At 35.9% G+C, this 23,702-nt stretch overlaps 1 long non-coding RNA gene across 1 annotated transcript; it reads left to right on the top strand.

The window, feature by feature from the left end:
• The first annotated feature begins 2,877 nt into the window (after window positions 1-2,877).
• LOC308070490 lies at window positions 2,878-20,502 on the top strand. The gene is made up of 2 exons (XR_013930745.1): window positions 2,878-4,352; window positions 4,473-20,502. It is a non-coding gene; the product is annotated as an uncharacterized lncRNA (long non-coding RNA).
• Window positions 20,503-23,702: the final 3,200 nt, after the last annotated feature.

Raw genomic sequence — 23,702 nt, 5'->3', positions numbered from 1 at the left:
ACTGTTTAATTACCATGCATGCCAGCTGACCCACTATGAAGTGGGCTGGCAATGTTGCAGCGGATGAGACGGTGATAAGGATGGGGCTGTCTAAGTAACTTAGATATGGGGTCAGCATGTCTATGCAGACATAGGTGTCTGTTCAGAAAAGATGCTCAGTGTTGGTTTGTGGTTTGGTTTTTTTTAATACTAATATTTGTAGTGTTTGGTGTTTTAATTAATATATTCAAAGACAATTTATGGCTGTTTGTAGCCTATGCTCCCCTTAGACTGCGTTTCCCGTCACTGCCATATGAGTATAGAGGAATGTGAGCCGTCCCTCACATTTTCAGTTCTCAGACCATTGCTGAGGGGATAGCGTCATAAAGGGTCACAGTTTCTGCTGTGGGCTAGGGGGCAAAGGGGAAGTCAAATTCAGAAGTGACAGTTCTGTGCTTGTATTTCTGTTTGTGATATCAGTCCTTTGATCCTAATCTTATTCAAATTGTAGTTTAGTGAATGATGTTTAGCATTGCTGGACAGTAAGAACTATGGGGAGCCCTCAGTCCAGGCCCCCGAACTCCATTGATTCCCCAGTCTCTGGGCAGCCTGCTTTGAAGAAAGCCTTTTCTCCAGTCCTAAAGCTCTGTCATAGGCCTCTGCAGATAGAGCTTTTTATAAAATGTTCCTTCACTTATATGAAATATGTACCTGTTCCCTCCAACTTTTCATTCTACATAACACGAAGATAATGTCACCCTTGGCATGTACAGTGCTACAATTCCTTCAGTATGTGATGTTAAAAGTTAATTACCTTCCTGTTCTTTTTTTTTTCCTGTTTCATACTTCCTCTGTGTGTGTTCTCTTTTGCCTCAGTAAGAAGGTAAATACATACTTATTATTTTTAATTTGACTGCCACTGATTATTAGAGATGCTGAGGAAAACTGTATTTAAACTGAAAATGGTAATGATTTGCAATGGGCATATTCTTTATAAGGTGAAAACAGTGGAATATTCTTAATGGAATAACTATTTCTAATTATTTCTAATTAGAAATTCTAGGGGAAGCAATTTTTTTTTATTCATCAATTTGTCATATACTTGAGGAAATATTAATTGATGTGCTGCCACTGCTGTGAATGTGCTGCTTCTAATGGTATTCCATAATGCTACTGGGTTCTTTGTGTAAGTGTGTAACCCTATGAACATTATGTTTTACAATTTAAATATTTTTTTCTGCTCAAGTAAAGGATAATTCTTTATATAGCAGTGCTACACCCCAGCTAAATTCTGTTATTTTCTTGCCGTGGGTTACCATTCCTTCATTTTTTTTTTCTGTGGCCTGTCATCACTGAGCCATGCCTGTTTAGGTCATGGTTATGCATTGGGATTTTCTAATACTTCTGACATTAAAATCATCCTTTAAGTCATAAGTAAATAATTAACCCACAGTTTACATGCAGGTGAGGAGCTCTGCCCCCTAAAATTTTGCTCAGTCATGGCTGTCCAAGTATGCGGTGTTATAGAATCAGTCATCGTTTGTAAGCATTTTGTACTATTGCTTAATCTTCTTTTTTTGTCTATAAAGTGACTCAGCACTTTTTTATTTAATAGAAAATGAATTAATAGAATCTAGATACTGCAATAATGAAAACTTCTCTGCTAGCACTATGTGAACCTTCCTGATGGGTGTAATATTAAAGAAAGAAAATCTCTATTGTCTAAGATTAAAATAAAAAGTTTTCTTAGATGCATACGTGTATGCAAAAGGTAGGAATATAGAAACAAATTTTATTTTCTATAGTGCTGGCAGACTATAGGCACATATCAGCCTTGCTGTGGCCACACAGTAATTCTGTCAAAAGCTGAATATGTGACATGAGTATTAACTCCAGTTTATGCTTCATGGATGCACCTGTCACTGCAACAGGCTTGACTTTCTCAGTGTATTAACTGTTTTTTTTCATCATATAGAGTTGTTTTGTTCTCTGGTATGTATTCTACCTATTCTTTGTGCTTAGCTGCATTTGTTCTAGATACACTACACTGATTTATGTCAATTTACTACTATCCTTTCTTGTTTTCTTAGAGTGTTAGTAATTTTAGATAGAGTTTGAGTAGATAATTTCTTTTCACAGCAGTAGTTGATGGAATTTCTCTGGATTTATGTCTGTGTTACAGAAATCAGGATTCAACCTACAGCATTCCCTGTGACATTCTTCATGATTAAATTTTTCAGAGAAAGAATTGACAGTATTCTGGGGTGTCAGAGGCAGCAGAAGGGCACTCCTCCTTCTACTCTTATCTGGAGTTTCTGGGGTGCATATTTCATGGATCTTCATGGATCCTGGCTTACTGAGAAACATTTTTTTTTTTCAATGTTCATTCCCATTAAATGTATAGGTTTCTATTTTAATCACACTAATTCTGCTTTGATGCTGCAAGTGGGAATTACACAACACATTCTTCTGTGCTGATTGTTATCCTTGGTTAGTGTCATATGTTTACGTATTATCCAGAACCTTTGTCCTGGATGTTGTTCTTGGTTATGCTTATGCAGTATTACTGGAGACAGTGGCATTTTCAAGGTGTGACTGAGTTAAGGATCTGATCAGTCAAGCAAAACCCCTGACATTTTCCCCTCTGCATTCCTGAGCAGAAGTAATTATGCGTCACAAACTAACAGACTGCCTTTCTTTGCCCTCAAACTTTGGTCAGTTTTTCTGTTTTTTTCTTTATGTTTTAGCTACTGTGGCTGAAAATGGGTATATAACCCTTAGTTGGGAAAAAGCCCAAACCAAACAGGTTAGGAGCTGCCCGTTACGTTTTGTGAGACACCTCTGTACTTCAGCATAGCATACATACATAGCTATGTATTTCAGCATAGCTGAAATCTGGCTTCTGGAAGGTTTAGGATTTCTACAAGCCTTGAGGTTGTTTATAAATCAAGGCAGTGGCCAAAATTCCACCCTCATTCCTTTCCACCTGATTCCAGAATTACTTGTGGGAGTAGCTGCGACAAATGTTAAGTTCTTGGGGTTTATAGTTTATTTCAAATGTATATTTTCTGAGTTTTGCATGTATTTGTCCCTTTTCCCTCCATCTCTTTCTGGCCAGAGGAGGTTTTTATTGCCCTTAACCTGCATGCTCTAACAGCTGAAAGTTTTCAGAAGGTACAAAACTATGGGTAAATTTGAGTCTGCCTAGGTCTGGTGGAATGCATTACTAGAAGCACCACACAGATTATGGATGGAGTACTTTACAAAAGGATTAGTGGACTGAAGTTCTTAGTCCCTCCTGAAGCAATGGTGCAGCTCTGCTGAAAGTATGCTTTACAAAACAGACTTTGTAAAGTCAGGATCTGCAGCAGTTTTGTTTAACAGATGTTTCTAATGAAAGCAACTTTTCTTTCCATCAAAAATGTTTTAGCAACCAGTTTCCAATTCAGTGGATAATTTACTGTTTGTTGGTTTTTTTTTTTTTTTTGTTTGTTTTGTGTTTTTTTTAAGTGACATTTCTTGGCTTTGGTATTAAGTTTTAAAAAAGAAAGAAAAATGGTTGTAGTAAATCTTAAATTACAGGAACAATTGCCAGAAAATTAATTGACATACGCTGACTCTTTTTAGTCTCAAACTTTCAGGTGGTCAGACTCAGCTCTTTATAAAATGGGCTCAGAGACACATGCCTGCAAAGTCTGGGTTTTTTCCACTTTCCTGTATCTTAAAAATATCAGAAGGGAATGTCACTAAATTTCTGAAGTACCCCTGCTTTAAAGAAAAACATCTCAACAATGAAAGAACATTTATATAATATGTTCAGCAAGTCAATTAAAAAAAAAAATATCTCAATATCCCTTTTGTTACTGTAGTGTTAGCAGGACTTCCCATCTGAATCATGCAGTAAAATGGTAAAGATTAAGTAGTTAATCCTTAAGAAATTAATATATGGTACTAAATTTTAGTATTCCAAAATCATGGGAGAAGAGGGAGGCAGATCACAGATAGTATACAGTAAATACCTTGAGATCAGACCATAATTTTAAAAATATTGATCATTATGATAGTGAGAAACTTAATTTTCTGAAAATTGAGACAAACCAAACTACTGTGAAAAATCTTTCTTTTCTTCTTCTCAAAATAAAAGGAACAAGCTGTTATTTTTGATCATGATAATTTTTCGTTTTTTAAATATCAGAAGCCACTCTTTATTTAAATAATTTTCTTACTGAGAATTGGGTAAGAAGTACTTAATGTATAGTTTGAAGTACTTCAGGGGTGGTCTTCATGGTAGATGTGCGAATAGGCTCTCTAGTAAAAGGTGTGTGTGAGGGCCTGTAGAGAGACAGATGACTTAGTTTTTTAGATAGTAACAAGTTAATATATATAAAAATATAAAGTTAATATATATATATAAATATATAAAGTTTTTTAGATAGTAACAAGTTAATATATATAAAAATATAAAGTTAATATATATATATAAATATATAAAGTTAATATAAATAACTTTAAAACGAGCTGTCTTTTGGAATAAGGCCTCAGTGGTATTCCTGAACAAAGTCAAGGTTAAAATTTTAGAAGAAGTGCTATTATATAATGCAATTCTGAAAAAGTATAAGCAGAATGTGTCAAAATACACGTATTTATTTACATGAAGCTCAACCTTGGGAAAGGGCACCTATCCAAAACATAATTGAAAAGCAGATGCATTGCAAAAAATGTCACCACGAAAAGGCATGTCACATCCTACATCTCTCTTTCTCATTTTTCTCTTGTTTTGTTTTTTTCCTGCCAATCTTTCTAGCTAATATTGGGCAGTTCAGTGTTTCCTACTCCATTGCCATTTTCTGACACTTGATCCAGTTCTTAAAATTCTCTGGTAATTGTCTGTCACAATAGAACAAGTTTTTACAAAATTAATTGCATTCTAACCAGTAACATGCAATTTGACTTGCATAGCATCATGCTGTCACCACTTCATGTTTAAATAATCTGCCACTTACATATTCCTGGAACAGGAAGGTATATTTTAGCCACCAAATATATTTGCCTTATATATATTTCCTTCCTTTTCCTCATTTTTCTTTGCTGCAAGATTTTTCCCCCCAAAACCAGCCCCTTTTTTTTAACAACCTAAATTCATAGATGCTTAGAAAACTGTGGCATTTGTGAAATATTTCAGAACTTTGTCTGAAAAGTTAGATCAGACAAAGTATTTTAGTGCCATGGAAATGTCACAAATCAAGCACAACAAAGCCATAGATACTTAGAAAATGCAGCATGCAACCAACACAGTCTTCTGTTCCTTGGTTTTTGAATGCCAGAAGCAGATGCATAGCTGGCTTCAGTGATGGCTTTGCCTGTTTCAGTGAGCCTGGAGCCAGAGGTAAGTTCTGTCCTGTGCTCTTTATGCTGCTTTCAGTTCTGTGTCTTTTCCAGGAAACAATGTTGTATCAAAGTCATGTGTCCCGCTTCCATTGTAAAGTGTCTGAAGGCTCTTAGGAAGGATTCTGTGATTCATTTGACAATGCACCATGAAAAGAGGAAATGTTCAGGTTTTGGTTTTGCTGCTGACAAGGAAAAAGGTTTCATTTTCGCTCTTCAGCAAATGCAGAATGCTTTTACTTTTGTCCCTACTTGGGTAGGAGATGAGTTGAGCTAATATCTAGGGAAGTGTCTGATGAAGGAAAAGAGCTTGTGCTACAGTGAAACCTGTAAATGTTGCACGCATACAATAAATGATGAGAAATAATATATGGTATAAAGGGTGATCTTTAGAATCACTAGAGCGTTAAGCCTGTAACACATCTGCAAAAGAATTTCCTATAAATAAAACAAGTAGTTATGCTTAACATGACTACCATGGACATAGAATGGCTACACTAACATTTATTGATACCAATATACTACTTAATGTAAAATTTGAGCACTTCAACTGAACCACAAAAACCTTCTCTTGGATCTTGAGATTAGCCTTCAAACCATCCTACCACTATGCCAACATTGCATAGAGAAACAACTGTTGCTATACAACGTACTTCTATGCACACCTACAATCGCCTTGTGATGACAATGAAATGGTAATGTATTATTATACTTGTACAGATCATGTGTGATTTTTTTGAGCAGATAATGACACATACTCCTACTGTTTCAAATTATGAGGAGGAGTCAGCATGGAGAGGTATATGAAAGTAAACCTTATGTTTGCCTCCCTTACAAAGTGAGTCTACAGAAAATCTGCTACAATAACGATTTTGAAATACTGGCTTGCATAAGCAGAATTTTTTACAGACTTTACATCAGTAATGAAATGCTGCACTAACTTGTTCAGTTTTACACGCAAGTCAGAGTACTGATGAATATTTTCAAAGCCTTACATGATTTAGCCCAGGAGCTTTTGTAATTTTTTCCCTCTCCTACCCTAATTGTGATAGGTGAGAGTGTGTTACATGTTTTGGGGTAGAAAACTGAGGAGGAAGACAATATCAGTATATTTGGTGTGCTTTTGACTTCAGCAGAAAGCAGAACTGTAGAGGCCACAGTTGCTACAAAGCTAGTGCCATTACACCTTATTCTTTTTTCAAGTTTATATGTAATCATGCAGATCTTTCAAGGATATTTTATGAGTTATGTATAATACCACCTTATGCACAAACATACCATGTAGAGAGATATATATATATATGTGTGTTATGTGACAATAAATCTTACTATATTATGTCCTCCATAGGAGACGTTACTGAATTAAGGTTATCTCAAAACCAGGTAATAATAATATCTATAGTACTGAATGCTAAAGGAACTATCTGCAGTATGAGAGGTTGACACATGAGCAAAGCACAGTAGCGTTTATAGGTTTGAAGTCTGAAATTCATTTTCAGGAAAGAACTGCATACTGATGATAAATTCCAAACAAACATTCAGCAGAGATGGCCCCTACCCATGCAGCAGGTCCTGTACAGCATCAGCTGCTCAAATAGTTTCACCTTGCTCTCTTGCCTTATCTCAAAAAAGAAGTGTCTCATTATGCATACTGAAACATGCTAACATGTATTTAAGCTTGAACCCTATTTTGCTGGAAGAACACACCTATGTACGTTTAGAGAGTGCAGAGGCAGAATCGGTCAGAGCTCTTGGCAATTTGTAGTGGATAGTTACAGCTTCTTTTACAAATGGACACCGTACCAAATTCCTCTAGGGCCAATATTGGTACTGACCTTTTATACTTGGCTGGAAATGCATTGTGTCATATAGATAATATAAATGATAATATTGGTTTTAAAAAAAGAAAATAAATGGTATTGCTATAGGGCTTACAGTGCAGTACTTTATAGGCATGTTTTGAGCTCAACCTTATTGTCACCATTTTTAAAGCAAAACAGTATATTGTTAAGATTTCAAACTCAAAAGACTTTCTGTATTTCGGATAGAATTATCTTCAGTCTATATATTCTTTCCTCTGGCTTATTGACCGTTTCAGAGTAACTTCTTACCACTGTGAAATTGCTCACAATTGCAACAGCTCTCATTCTGGTATAAAACTTAAAATATTTGAAGTAGCACTCTAATACATGGAATACTGTCCATGCAAAATCTAAGTTTTTACTACTTCCTATTTAATTTTACTTTTCTGTACTGTGATAAATTATATTTTCTATTTTTGCAACAATATCTATAAAAAAGTTTATAACAGCCCCAAAGTGTGTAATTAAATGAAATATTAATTAAAATTAAATAGCTCTGTAGCTGTATTGATGCAAATGAATAAATAGTATTTTGTGTTACTTTTATGGAAATTAATGGACCAAAACCGAATTTGTTGATGTCAGTGGGACTGTTTACTTTTATAAGACCTGGCTTGAGACCTGTATTTTTTGATTCAATTCACTCTTTATTTTACTTTGGAAGGCAGTTTTAGTGATGGTGTTAGCAGAGGTGTAATAATAAATGATTGTTGGAACACTTTTTCAGCTTCCAGCATTTAGTCTGCTGTCATGTTTTGGAATGCGTGAAGAGTGGATTACAAACTGTCTTAAGGCCCTGTACTTAGAACGTGTTCCAATTGTTTCCAGGTAATTTGTTGAGTTCGTGCTTAAGTACAAGTGATTTCTGGCAAGATCCCCAGCTCATAGTTTACATATTTCTTCATCCTTATGTTTGCTGAACCATTTATTTTAAAGTTTCCCCAGTTCCAAAGAAGTTACAATACAGCCTCCTTAACTCTGATCATCTTTGTCAACTTCGTTTACTTCATCATCCAACGTCTAACTCTGATGTTAATCTTTTATTCTGCATTTACATGATATCATTATCATCATTATCTTCTAAATTCTTAATGCACAGTTTCAGACTACGCTAATTCACAGCATTCCTCTGCAGTTCATAATTGCAGTTTTTGAATGGCTGAAATATGCTTGATAGTACATGAAAAAGTTTTGGCAATAGCAAATACATAATATTTTAAACTTTGTCATGGTTTTGTCATTCAGGGAGTTTAAAAGTATATAAAAGGGTTTTGACAGTGGCTCTATGTATACTATTTATAATGAAGAAACATTTGACAGTCATCAAATATGGATTTGGACTGGAATTTTCATACTGCCCGAGCGATGGATGGAGGAGAGGTAGGTGAATACATGCAGGAAATGCATGAGCTCCTGCTGTAGATTGGTTTATTACACTTGTGACTTGAAATTACAGTTAAATTGCTGCAAATCTGTTTGTCTTTCTAGTAGTTGAGGTTCCTGTAGAAATGGTCCTACAGGTAGAATAAAAAAAAAATTGTGACAAGAGTGATGGCTACCAGAATTCATAGAGAAAGGCTCTTTGTAGGATAAATGGAAAAATAGATTGCTTTTGGGACTGCAGGAATTCTGAAGCATATAGAAGAAAATTGCTTGTAAAAGATGACTGCTATTTGCCACTCTTAGTCTTGCAAAACTCTTAGAGGACTTGCAGGAACATAACATGCTGAAAAGGGGGTGGGATTTTATAGAGCAGGTTAAAGTGTGAATGGATTTTTTTATGGTTTGTGCAGAAAGTCCATCAGAGGCTTTGGATGGAGAACAGACTATACATAAATAGTGCTCTTAAGATACTTCTGTCGTGGCTGGTATATCAAGGATTTCAAAACCTGAGTGTCTGAAGGATTAAGTGTTAAGAACTGAGTACTGCAAAGACTGTTTGGCACAGAAGATGACCAGGAACAAACGTTCATATTCTCTATTTTTCAAAGCAAATCTTTGCACTAAAATCCAGCAAGAGGAGGATTTTGTAAATAAAATGCATGATAAAAGATATGAAGCATGCTGAGAAATATATTTGGATTGTGCATGAATTGTAATGGTAATACATGTTAGCAATAATAAGTACATCTACATAGGACTATTGTATACATTGAAAAACCATACTTTCTCTGCTGTAAAGGTATTAAATCTAAGTAAAACCAGATAAAGTATGGCAATATGTAAAAGTTAGGCAAAGTTTTCTAAGTTATAGGAAAGAGAGGCAGATTGTTTCAGGTGTAAGAAAAGTTGAAAAAGGAGAGCGGACATTTCTGTGATAGAGAAGTATGGACACAGGAGACTGAAATAAAGGTTCAAAGCTGAAACGAGAAAGGAAACAGGGCAGACTGTAAAGAGACTGGAGCAGATAGGCTGGATTTGCTCTGTTGTAGAACATGAAGCTATAAAAAAGACCTAAGGTGCAAACTGACGTGATTTGTGTAGAAATGAAGTTCAGGCCAGCTGCACACAGTAAGAAATGCTAGATGTGGAAAAATGCAGGTATAAAATACTGTAGCTACTTGAGTTCCCTTCAAATCTTGACCCTGTTATATATGTCTTTTCCTTTAAGAGAAAGTTGTCGCTCTATCCTAGATTTCCACTATAAACATCCATGTCATAGTTAATAATGCTGTTACTTTCATTTAGTTTTAGTATAGGTGATTCTTCAACTGCTAACTAAATAAAACTGCACTATGAACATGTCAGCTGGGAGGTTGGTTTTGCTCTGGAGATATAAAATCAAACCGCAGTATTCAGTCCTGAAGCTTTTGTATGTGGGTGGAGGGTAGGCTTCACTTTAGATCAGGATTATGAATGTCTTTTTTTCTACTTATGGGTATTTTGTAGACTTATAGTCCATTCATTTGGGTTTAAGTACAGCAAAAGCTTATGTCTTCTGGGGTTTATGTGGAGTTGATACAAACTGAAAAGAACAGAAGATTGATAGCTGTGTCCCAAAAGTAACATACTCTGTCTCTCTAACTACCTTATACTAGTTTTATATTACAATTAAGATAGTTAATTTTAGCCTGTTTATCCTAAAATGCCCTTTAAAGTCTGTTAGAACTCCTTGTTCTTTTTCTTGTGTTGTGTTTTCTGATGCAAAACAATTCTCTAAATTATTTTCAATTCTTGGTTCACTTGCAGACTTCTTGTCACTTGGTAGGGAAGTTTTTTGTTTTTTTTTTTTTGGGGGGGTGGACGGTTTTATTTTTGGGAGGTGGGGTTTGCTTTTGAATTTCTTTTTATGGTGACAAGGTAGCTAGTTTCGATCAGAAGAGGCACACTTGTAATAACAACGTTCATTTTCGTGGTCTTCTTTACCATTTCCACAACAAATAGCTCTTCTGTGAGAAAGCGAGAGGCTCAGAAAATGAAGGTGCAGCTCAGTGAATGTGGCCTTGCATGATGTTTGACAAAAAGATAATGGCTGAGTGACTCTGTGTCCTGTCTTCTGTGTTAAGGTGTGGATACCACACCAGGGAATGTTGGCGGTCAGTAGCAGCGCTGGTAAGATTCCCTTCTTCATCCTGTAGGACTTCAGTTTTGGCAAGCTGTCTAATACCTGGGAGCTAGGTTCCTAAAAATGAAAAATATTTTTTTTAAAAAAAAAACACCCTTGGGGCTCTGGGATTAATCTGCTTTGACTAAATGTAGCCCTACATCACTTTGTGAAATCATGTACCGTGACTCAGTCAATCATTACTACAGTAGTCCTAGTTCACGTTTAGTGATGTTGTCATCTTTTATACTACTGATTTTCTTCGTTGGCTTATGAGATTCTAAAGTGCTGGTTTTGCTTTTGCACTACTGTTTTAAAAACCTTTGCCATAATCCTTAAACTTTCCCTGCACAAAAAAAAATCATGGTTTAGACATACTGGAGTTTTTGGTAAGGAAAGAGAACATAAGAAATTGACACCACATCATTGAATGAAACCCTGTAGAGGAACAGAAGTATATTTTTAATTACATATAATTTTAATTTTGAGATATACCTACAATAGGTTTAGTGAGCAAGCATGTTCATAATCTGTCTTTCATGTAATTGTAACACCTGCAGGCCTCAGAATGAGATACGTTGAAGGAAATGCCTTCCTTGTGGAAGGCATTCTGTCAAAAAATAGTTGAGGAAAAAAATGTACTTGCTCCAAAGGATTTCATTATCATGTTTTAAAGTTTAGATGAATATCATGGTATAAAAATATTTTGGTACCTATTCCTGCCCTCCTGGTCTTGTTGAAGTTTACTTTTTTTTTTTTCCTCTGCCAGGGTGGAATGTCACTGTTTTGCTACTGTTAGAGCAAGACTGAGACTCCACATACCTGTCAAGCTACCTTACAAGTATAAACTGAATTTAGCATCTGCAGTCAGTGTTTCTGGATTCTGTGGAGAGATAAAAGGATACATTTCTTTCTGCACTCAGTTTTTCCAGTTTTTGCCCACATATTCCCAATCCACAGTAAGCTACAATGAATTTGCCACACAGAACCGGGGAAGGTGCTAATGAAATTATCAAACAGTACTGGTCACAGCAGAGACTCAGGTAAGTCTCCAGTCCAAAGGCTTCTCTTTCTGATAGGGAGCCAGACTAACTGCTCTCTCAGTGGGCTTTTACACCTGTACAGAGGTGCATTGTTTCCTTCTTTTTCTTCCGGTTGTTTTCAAGTAGTTCATCTGATAACTTGTTGTATTTTTACACCGACTGAAATGTCAATGGTTGGCCTGGCTGATAACACATTTCTTCTATACCCACTCCTTCATCCTTATTTTAAAATACACAATATATTGCTTTTTCCAGACTTTGCTATGAAGCACTGATGCTCTCAGGCAAACTACCTAAAGAATTCAACAGACAATTTTTTTCACCTGCAAAATCGTTTATCCATAAAAGAAGATTTGTTTATTGTCTCTTGACTAGACTATACTAGAGCAGTTTAAATGTGTGTGCTGTACAGGCTTAGGTAGCTTGGTCGAATGTGTGTTAAGAGCCTTTCTTCATCAAAGTAATGTTTCTTTTAAAACTAGAATAAAAAGCTTTCAGTGAGGAAAAAAAAAGAAGACTCAGAACAATCTTTTTGCAAGCAGGCTTACAAACCTACCTAACCATAAATCTTACCATGGATAGATGACATCTTTAGCAGGTTAAGCTTTTTTAACAGTCTCATTAGGATTCTGTATCTGAATCTAATTCCCAGAACTACTGCTTCTCTTTTTTGGAGAGTATCCAATTTTAAATCGTTGCTTCAAGTCTTTGGGATCTTCTGTCTTGAGTCTTTTTACACAAAACCAGTTTTATGGTTGACTATAAATTAGAGTTCTGAGCTTGTTCCTTGACAGTACTGTGTATGGAGATGCCTGTCTCAAAGCAGTAATTTTCCTCCTGCCTGATTCTCCAGACAGAACCTCACTGAATTTATTCAGACATTCATCTTCCATAGCGGGTCAACATGAAGTATTAATACATTATTACAAGGCAGCTCCAAATCCATCACAACAAGAGAGAGAATGTGTAGGCATATAAAGAGAAGAATGGAAAAACTGCATGTCGTGCTCAAGGTCATAATGTAGGCTGGTGGCAGAGAGAAACTGGGTGCTCTGGGTTGCAGGTGGTATGATCTGGCCATGTTTCTTATCAAACATACTTGCAGAAACTTAAGCAACTAAACCCAAACAAGACATAATCCTGATTCAAATTTGATTCAAATTTTTAAAATTTTATTTTTTAAAAAAATCTTCTATTTAATCACATATTGAGCTGACGTTCAGAATGTGAAGGAACTGGATTTTTAGCTGCTGTTTTCCTTGAGAATTTTTCAACTGGAATAAGAAAATTAAGATGAATAAAATGAGAAACATAAGATGAAAGCAATAAATGATCTATCCTGTAATGCTAATTTTAGAGTAAATAAATGTTGCTTCAATTATACTTTAGTGATAAAATAAAAATGTGGTCATGATAAAACTTAAAATAACTGTGAGACCAAATCTTCAGGAGGGACAATGAGGTTCCATCATCATTAGCAGAGTGTAAAATCCTGCTAGGCAACTGACATGTGACTTTGCTACCGACTCCATTAGGAAAAGACACACTTTTTGTCTAGTGAATTTAGTAACAATTTGGACTGAAAGTGTGAAGATGATGTTTGAAACATGCTGAACTGGACTATGCCAAATACAGAATGTTGTAACTCAGATCATAATGTGGGCCATCCCTGTTCTCAATGCTGTAGAACATATTGCTTCTATCTCAGTATAACTTTTTTCACAGGTGCTGATGCTCTGGTGTTACTCTATATGCTCTTCATTTTTCTCCACATTATGCATATTAACAGAAGGAAGAGGAAAGGCAGCTGAATTATGTCTTTTGGTCCAAGGAATCTGAGTGACAAACTGGCTTAGGTAAAAACGGTCAATATAGTCATGCCTTTATTCTGGAAGTTCTATTCCAGCTGAAATTATTCATATATCATCTTATTTTATGGGAAACCACCAGCAGAAATCTTAAAAAAATTACTCTTTGTAAAGAAATGTAGTGCATGGCATTTTCCATTATGTTTTTTCCCCTCCTGGAACTGTTCCCTGTAATTCCAAAAAGAACATCATTCTTAAACTCTGTAAGATAGTACAAAGTCTTCTGCAAAGGTTTCTATTTTCTTCTACAAATCAACAGTACAGAATGCAGAACAGTAGTTTGAACTGAAATGCAGGGTGCTGTCATAATTTTCTTGCAGAGCACTGAAAAGCTTGATTTTCTCTGTTGCATGTAGTCGTAGCAAAGTGACAAGAAAATCTCTTGTAGTACAGATAGCCTAGATTTGTCATAATTCCCAGTGTGTTTCCCAGGCACAGCGGCATGTAGTTTATTCACTTTTCTTTGTGCAAAGGGAAAGTAAAAAGCACAACTAAAAATAGATAGGAGGAAAGTACCAACCTCAGACATTTTCTAAACTATCATTTTAGAGCTGTACATGAACAGCTAGAAGACAATGAAATAATTTAAATGAAAGGTATGTTCACAGGGAAGTCGTTCAGAGATCAACTTTGAGGAACAGATTTTTGTGAGTCTTCAGGTGAGGAGACAGAGAGAGGGAGAATGTTCTGGACCTTGGAACATAAGCATTGCCTATGATAACAGCAGTCACCTTTGGTAGAACACAGGACTTCCACTGCAAAACATAGTAGAACCTGAAATAGAGATCCTGAAATAGATAAGGCTATAACCATGGCCCTCCCTCTGCCACCCACCCTCTGCAGTATATTTAATCATTTATATGGTTATAGTGCTTTTTATATTCGCACTCACATTGGGCTGCCACAAGAGGACTTTGTAGGGAAGAAGGAGACACATCAGCTTCTTCTGCAAAGTACAGTCCCATTCTCTTCTCCATAGTGATTCTCCAAATTACCTGCCCCTGTTTAAGCTGTACAAATACTTCTCCCCTCATCCCTATTATTTTTTTCTTATAGAAAAATGTCTCTATGCTGCACTGTTCAGCTTGTTTCCTCACAGCATTCCCTACTGTATTGCAACTGTCCTCAGCACTGACTTTTCCTAGCATTGTGTGAATGAAACACTTAGGAAACCTGAATAATCACATTTTTCTCTCTTGATTCATGCATATTTCAGGTTGCAAACACACCAACACTCACACATTCGCAGAAGGTAAGCCACATCATGTGTAAAAGAAGTCATGGAGACCTGCAGATAGTCAAGAGAGTTTATAAGCAAACTGCCTTCAGCTTTTGTAGGTGGTCTACAAATGTCATGGCAAATCTAACCCTAAATCACCGGAGGACTTTATGTCAGTACAGTACAAGAAGGAATTCAATGCTGTCATGACAGTAATGCTGCTGATGTGGCTGAGATGCTCGTTTCAGATGTGCACAAAAGAGTGACAAATGAAGAAAGATGTTTCTGTAAGCAAGAGTCTTCCATTTCAAGTGAAAGAGTCTAATGATGACTTTTGTTAGCAATAGCTGATCTTAAAGCACATTAGCACAGTTGGCTATATATTCTCACCATCAATTGATGGAATGGGAGAGTGAATGTTAAATCTATTTCCCCCCCAACCCCAAATGTTGCCATTTAAAAACCTTTCCCTAAATATTTATTCTGTATTTCAGATCCTTACTTCTAAGCATTTTAGCCATTAAATGCAGATTCATGAGAATAGGTCAAGATGCCTTCTTTTAATCAGTAAAATGATTAAGAGGTATTATTGTGAAACACGAGTAGCCTGTTAATCCTTGAGAACCTGTGTTATATGAAGATGTTCATTTTTCGGATGCATAAATCGATTTCTCTACCATGACTAGATATGTAACTGAAAAATATTCAACTCAAGATTTATTACAAAGTATTTTGATTATTAATTATTATAATAATAGTTTTTGCAAGTCAGAAGAACTTCTGTTTGCTCACTGTTCTGCAGGGAACTCAACTCTGGGACTATACTGCATGCCTGCACAATGCAAATACACAGCTGTGTCTGCATATAGGGAAACCATGAGACGTTAAGGCTCATAGGGTTACTCTGGCATGTAGTAGTTTAAGAAACTTACTTAAGTAGCTGTTTAAGAAACTTATTTGAGGAGTCTCATGTATACTTCATGTTACTGTATGTGTTTTCATTAATATGTTCCTTTTTTCTATTGCTGTTCCATTTTTCTTTACATCTAGTTTTACACTACCCAGTATTTTATACTTTATTCAGTCTTTGCTCTTTTTACAGTATAATTCAAACTCAGTAAAGATGACACAAGCCATGCTTTGAGGGCAAATCTTTTTAAATGTACATGTTCATCTCCACTTAATCTTGCTTCCTGGAATAGGTAGAATGTTCTTTTATCCATCTAAAATTCATCCAGCATTGCAATAATAGTAAAGTTCCAGAAACCCACTGATGCTGCCCTGATTCAAAGCCTGTTAAAAAAACAAAAAAACAAAAAACACAAAAAAACCAACCCACAAATAAAACAAAAAACCAAAACAAAAAGAAAGAAAATATCCTACTTATTTCAGTGAGTTTTGGATCAAATCTTTCAAGCCAGTGTATATATATGTGCTTCTTCAGATATGTCAAAAGCACTCCATTGTCTTGGCTGCCATTGCAGAACAACCAAAAATAATCAAAGTATTTTCAGAAGATGGAACAGTTAGTATGGTCTTGATATTTGCAATAAGGATGAGCAGATCTTATGACTCTCTGGCATCTCAAGATACTTCAGAAGGTTTGCAAAAATAGTCCTGGTTTGCAAAGCTTTATCCACGTTTTAATTTATTCTCTTTTCAGAAGTGATTATGCATGAAAACAGTATGTAACAAGTACTTTGCTTATTAAAGGGACTGTGGTCTACACAGTCCATTAGGAATAGAGGTGCATACAGAACCTAACAGCTAGTGACCTAGATGCTTTTTTCTGCATCTACTTTGCATTTTTTTTCCTGAACTAGAATGCATCTTTCCCTTCACCTCTTGGGTTTTGTGGTTTTGTTTGGGTTTTTTTCCTAATAGCTGTCTTTTTCTTTTCAATTTGATGGCTGTCTTCTCATGCGGTTCATTGGGTAGGTTTTGTTTATAGTTCTTGTTAATCTGAATTTGCTGAAGCTAAAATATTTCAAATTAATAAGAAGAACCAGGAGGTATCTTCTTTAGCTGTAATCTCAAATGGCGATTCGTTAATTATAGCTAGTCTGCATAAAGGCACAAGAGAATAATAAGGGGTAATATCTGGTGTTAGAAAAAATGAGGAAGAAAGGAAAAGGTTTTTTGTAATTTTTTTTTTTTTTTATATTAAAGGAACAACCAAACTATTTGGCTCTTCATCATCCTATAGCATTGTGGATGCTGTCTCAACATGTTAATACTTAGTGCAGCGTCTCTCTTGTGTTCATAGGAATTCCTGTTTTGGTTAGCATAATTCAACCATATGGTCTATGATTTATATTCCAGTCATTCCTGCAGGCTCCAGAAGGTCAGGAAATAATCTCAAACCTTTCTAAATAGGTAAGCTCAGCACAAGTACTGATTTTAGAACATCTTACTAATGAGAATGAGTGATGCAGAGAGCATGAGTGAAATTTGGGGAAGAGGGAATGGTTTCTGTTCTCTTAGGTCATAGATTAGAAGCCATAAAACCAAGCCAGTTCTCAGATGCAAAATACAATACCCTAATGCTATAATCACATTGAGAGAAGAATAGATTTTTATGCCAGAGGAAACCATTAGGACTGTTAAGTTGGATCTCCTGTGCAGCAAAGGGCCATGCTTTCCTCTGAACTCGGCTATGTCTTCTGGTTTCCAAACTTTAGAAAGAATACTTTCATTTGTAATTTAGCTGGGGCAAATTCAACTTTAATAGCCCGAACATTCCACATGCATTGAAAATAAAGTTTTTATTTCCTATACATGATTTGATCAAATTATCATGAATAAAGGTAATAAGATGACTTTCCTAATCTCCTCAGGGCAAAAAAAAGTAATTAGCTGCTGTGCTATATATAAACAAAAGAACCATGAAATCTCCTAACTTTTATCACATAAATAATGAAAAGCTTGATAATAAAATTAAATAAAATAGAATACTAAATTATTTGTAGAAATATCTAAGAAGCATTGACATTAATATCACATTTCACCATTGACCAAAATGGTGATGGATGTGTAGACTACATTAACGTATGGTCCCTAATCAGAGGGTGGATAGATGAATAAAGTACTGCCTTGTGTCTCAGAGGAGATTAATTTCAATGGCTTGTGACAGTTATGGCACTCATATATAAATGCAGATCTAAATGGCCCTTTTAAAAAAAAGATTTACTGAGATACTTAAAATCGCAGCAATCAATGAGATACTTAAAAAAAATCTAAGTGAATTAAAAAGACAGCATGGGTTAGAGTAGTGTCTCAGCTTTTCCTAGTTACAATAAATACAAAGGATGGTTGGACAACTTATATGGGTGTTTCCCATTTCCATATGATCCTGCTTCGGAAACTCCAAGCCAGACTTAAGGTGACAGTTTCGCTGGGCCTTGAAGTGTTTCAGCATGCCATCTAACCTTTGAGTAATCATCCAAGTTCAGAACATTTTTAATTAGAGTTTTGATGTATCCTTCAAGTAGTAAAGAATAAGGCTTTTTCTTGCTTATTCCTTTTATGGTTGTGTAGAAATATGCTGTAGGGATCCAATGCGCTGATGGATTTTTTTGCTTTGTTCTTTTGAGTTAATCTGAGATGTGGGTTAAATTATTCACTTTTTCCCTGAATGTATAATTAACTATGACTTATACTAAGATTTCATTGCATAGTAACATAATGCCAGTTATTTTTATGTAAAACATATGTTTTTCATAGAGGTTTAGATAGTTGTGGGTTGCAGTTAGAGATTTTTACCATGTAGCTATCACTGAGATTTATGTAATAGCTTGTTCAGAATGTTTTTCAAATCTAAGCTGTATCAGAAGATATAAAGTCTGAATTTTAGGTATTATGATTGTTTAGGAAAATCTAGTCTATATAGGTTTTCTTCTTGATTTTATTACTCTTTGCTGTAAATGTAATTTATATTATATATTAAAAGTACAATCTATACATTAATTCCTAGATTTTTTTTGCCAGTTTTTTTTAAAGTTAAAAATAGGTAGATGTAAAAGATGAACAGAAGCATAGTGCTTTCACTTTTCCGTTTTAAAGCTTTTATAATAAAATGGAACTTCAGCATTTATCACAGGGAAAGGTGACCTTTTAAGACCCAAAGTAGGTAAATAGATTTTATGTTAGCTGGAATGAAGAAAGCTCTTTAAAGGAAAATGGAGCAAAATTCAGTGGCACTGTGGAATCTAGCCCAGGCTTATAAGGTTTGCAGAGCATTTTTACCTTAGTGTGCTATTTGGTCCTTTCTCTGGCTGTGATGCTGTATCCTGTCTGACCAGCTGACCGCTCAGCATCTCTCTACTTTTCCATGAGTCATGAAGGCATAACATTGCCTTTTGGAATGGGGTATTAGAAGTCTGGGAATGTGTGAGAAACTGGGGAAACTGCAGAGAAGAGGAAAAGTAGGTGACAGAATGGGAAGACACAGCTATTGTGATGAAACATCAGAAATGCTAAACTCTTATCTCACACACACATGCATGTTAATTTCAGCTGTATGTCCGCAACCCGGCACATCAATTTATAATCTTATTTCTGTAAACCTGCTTAATCAGCTAAGCACTTTGGGCCCAGTGTTACTCTGTCAATTTATGCAGTCAAAAAAGACTCTGTCAGGATATTAAAGAAATCACAGTGATTTTCATCTGGATTACATTCGGTGGCCACTGGACTGTATTTGGCTTAGAATCTTGCAGTTGAAAATTGTTTTCTGCTGGTTTTAATTCAGTCATAGCCTTTAATTTATGGTTAAAGCTGTAGACAGTAAAATACTTTTATTATTTTATAGATAGGAGTTCCAAGTGATTTGCCTGAAGCAAGATGATGATTGTCAGAGCTAGGACTAGAATGCAGAGGAACACAGCTCCCATTCTCATGCTTCATCTACTGTATGCAGTGACCCATGTGCATTTTCTTGCACATTTTTCTTATATGTAGCAGGGGAAGAGTCACAATACAGTTTTTTGTAATTGCACTAAAATGTACTTTTGTACAATGTTAACAATCTCTCAATACTTCAGTGTAACAGAGCATGTTATTATTTCAGCCTCATGCAAAGATGTGATGTGAAGTACTGTCTCCTTGAGGAACTGAAAAATATGTGTTTTCTTTAGGGAAAAAGTGCTTTGATCAGAGAAGACTCACTGTTCAGAAGGTCAGTTTTGTTTGTGTTTTTTCCTCACATGGTGAGGCTATTACAGATGGAAATACCATCTTACTGGTATTCTCTAAGCAGAATATCACAAAGATATCTCAGGCGTGACTAATCATGCATTGACTTTAAATGGTGATATTATCGCACAATAAAGGACTCATCTGTTACACTATGAAATATTGGATCTGTTCCCATGTAAGGTGATTTCAAAACACGGACTGATTGTATTGGCCAGGATCAGCCATTAATACAATATTTCTGTTAATTTTCTGTGGAATTATATATGCTTTATTTCAGTTACCAACTGAGCTGAAATAAGACACTCCTTATCCCTGCGCCCCCAACCCCCCCTCCCCTAAAACCAGAAACAAAATCAGCCCCACAAAAAACCAGCCCACATCTGAAATAAAATAAAAAAAAAACAAAACAGCAAGATAAATGGAAAATTGGTAGGAATAGGACAATAGCTTGAACATCTGTGAGAGATTAGTGCAGAAGTAATGACAAAGGTGTAACAAAAAAAAAAGTAAGGTACATTTTATTTTAGAATAGAAGATGGATGTACATGATAGTACAGTTTAAAAATTATTAGGCACTAATACAGAGCTCTTTGTATGTTGATCTTAGTCTCTTGCAAGGAATGGCTAAGTATGCTTATATATTGATTGTATATAAGTTGAAAGCCAGGACAGAAAAAAACCCCCACAACACCAAACCCCCCAAAACCAGGACATAATGTGACTTAACAAAAATAATTGGAGAGATGTACTTCTTGTTAGTCTTACCTGCTAAGCAGGAGATGCCATCAGCTCCCCAAGAGCACCCCACCGAGACAGAAGGTGCTTTTCCCTGGATGCTTACTAAGTTGTAAGAAATAGACCAAAAAGATGTAGTACCGTGGAATTTCTTGCAAAGTGCAAAGATTGGAATGGAATTGCTGAATCATCGAGTAACCATATTTTTGCTCTAAGGTGGAATCTGGAACACAGACATAAAATAAAGGAAGTGAATGCTTAGCAGGTTATTTGGAACTTTGGGTGGATTTCCAAGCCTGAGGTAGATAATGTCTGAAACAATTCATCATCCATTTCAGGTACAGAAAGCAAAGAGCAGCAGCTCTCACTGAGAGTTCTGGCAGACATTTGGCTTAATACAACTGAGAGTAGGAAAAGCCCCCGAAGCAATATGAAGGCAGCATCAGGCTGGTTAAAGAAGCTAAAGTACACGATGATCAGATTCAGGAAGCAGTGAAAAAACCTGCCATCTCCCATATGGCTGATGATTCGTCCCTTCAGTCTCCCTCTTTGAGCTCTGTGCTTGTCACTCAGAAAAGATCAGCCTCCTCCACATCACCTTCAGTGATTCTCAGGTGTGTGCATGAAATACACACATGGGTACAGGGCTTGCAGCAGCAGGGCTGAGTTGCAGCTCTCTAGCTATTACTCAGTTTCTGTATGCCAGTACTGCTCAGCAGGCATGAGCCTGGCTCACTTGTGAAGCTCTAACTGGGCTTAATGCCCATTCAGTAAGACGGTCAGGATATAAAACTAAGGCTTCATTGACATTCTTGCTTAAGAGAGTAGGAAGCAGTTTCTACATGGTTTTGGTTTTGTTTGGTTGGGGGGGGGGGTGTGTGTGCTGCTTGCTGTGAGGGTGCCAGAAGGGGCAGTTTACTGTTGTTAATTTCTGTTTGCCATTATGATAAAACACTCTCTGCAGTTTGCGGTAGCTGTAGCTCATATTTTTGTAGCCCACAGTGTCAGTCTACTTTCCACCATTTCCTATGGTCTGCTTACATTTTACTGTTTCCATTTCCTATATTTATGGTTTATATGGTGTAATAAATACACTTGTTTCAGGGCCCTTAACTAAGCTGCATTCAATATCTAAGCTAGTATCTGTAATGACTAAATGTGGAATTTCAGTACAAAGGAAGACTGGAATATCAGATCTGGATGCTCTGAGGAATTCTCTTGATAGAACGGGGACAAAATATAATAGATGGTACATATGGAAGCTTTTGGGGACTAATCATAAACAGTTTGTGTTGTAAGCTCAGGGTTCCTCAATAGGAAAAGGACTGAAATATACTAATTTATTGTTGAATTACCTTGAGCAATCAATCTTATTCAGCGTTAAAGAAAAATAATAAGAAAAAATAATCCCAGAATGCCTAAGAACAGGTATTTCTGATATAAAGGAGATTTAATTGTGGCTGTAAAGAGCACTAGCAAGATAATATTACTTGGAATACTACTAGGTGGGTGAACTAAGTAGCGTATGCTCAGAAAAGACCAGCTGTGGTCAACAGAGCATTTAATCTAAGTGGAATCTAAAAGTCTGGACTTCTTATTTCAGGATATGGGAAGCCAAAAGGGCCTGTGATTGCACCTTCTCCTTGCTTTGAGAAGTTCAGAAGAAGGAATGAAAATTACTATTACAGGCTGACAGACAAACAAAGAGGTATAAACTACCCTTGGATAATTTTAAGCTGGATATTAGAAGAGATACTTTACAGCAATTAAAAAAAAAAAAAAGGTTTCAGAATTGACCTTGACCATTTCAATAACATTATCTGGTGGCGTGTATGTGGTATCTGTGGGCAGACCTACTGTATCCCAGTTGGTACTCAGGAAGCAGAGAATTGCTTTAGCTCACCAAGAAGTTCTATCTGAAGGTCTTGATCCTGCACAGGGAAGAAATAAAAATGAAGATAGAAAGTGTTCTTTCATAATTTCAGCATTTAGAAACAGTATGAAGTGCTCCCTTGTGAGACCTGTTAAGGAATATAATATATGCTATGAAAATATATCCTTGCTACTCTTGAGAGGATTTTCCATCATATGATACTAAAAATATCTCTAAATCCACAGCTGATAAGTTTAATTACTCATCAGCTCTTTACATTACAATTCATTACCCTGAGGTAATAAAGGTAAAATAAAGCATTTAGATGCCATTGTGCCATTGTTACAGTATGTTCAATAGAATGTCTCTAATCAATGCTGCTTGTGTTTATGCAGCATAATTAACAGATATATGAGCACTGTCTTGAACAAACCAATTTTAACAGGTGTCTGAGCCGCTGGTTGTCATTCATGTTCTATTACTTTCTATAAGGAAGGCTAGCTTAATTACAGGAATTTAATGAACGGTATTTGCTGATCTTACATTTTAAAGTCCCACCGTAATTATTAACTGTGATTATTTTATTATCTATTAAAAATATGCCCTAAACCAGAGTAGTTCTGGCAATAGTCCATTCTATACAACACTTGATAGTAAAATGTTGACAGAAATGGTATTTTAGATAATGAAGCTCTGAAGGGGTCAACATTATATCCCACAGTAGTGAGCTCTGTTTCAATATATTATGCATAACTAAAAGACTTTGTAAATAGTAGTTATTTTGTTTGATGGTTGATGATACCTGTGTGATATATTATACCTGAAGTTAAAGTGGTTGTATAAATGGTAAGCTGAAATCTTTCCTGCTGACTAGTAAGCTTTGACTCTTTAGTCCAAATCAGAGATCACCGTAATCTATAAATTACTTTCAGCCCCTATTGCTATTATCTGATACATAGAAGTTGAATACCAGCTGCCAAATACACCTAGGACAGAAT

This window comes from Falco punctatus (assembly GCF_963210335.1).
Source record: "Falco punctatus genome assembly, chromosome: 10".
Classification (NCBI taxonomy): Eukaryota; Metazoa; Chordata; class Aves; order Falconiformes; family Falconidae; genus Falco; species Falco punctatus.
The sequence above is the reverse complement of the archived record's forward strand: the minus strand, read 5'-3'. Positions and strand labels throughout refer to the sequence as shown.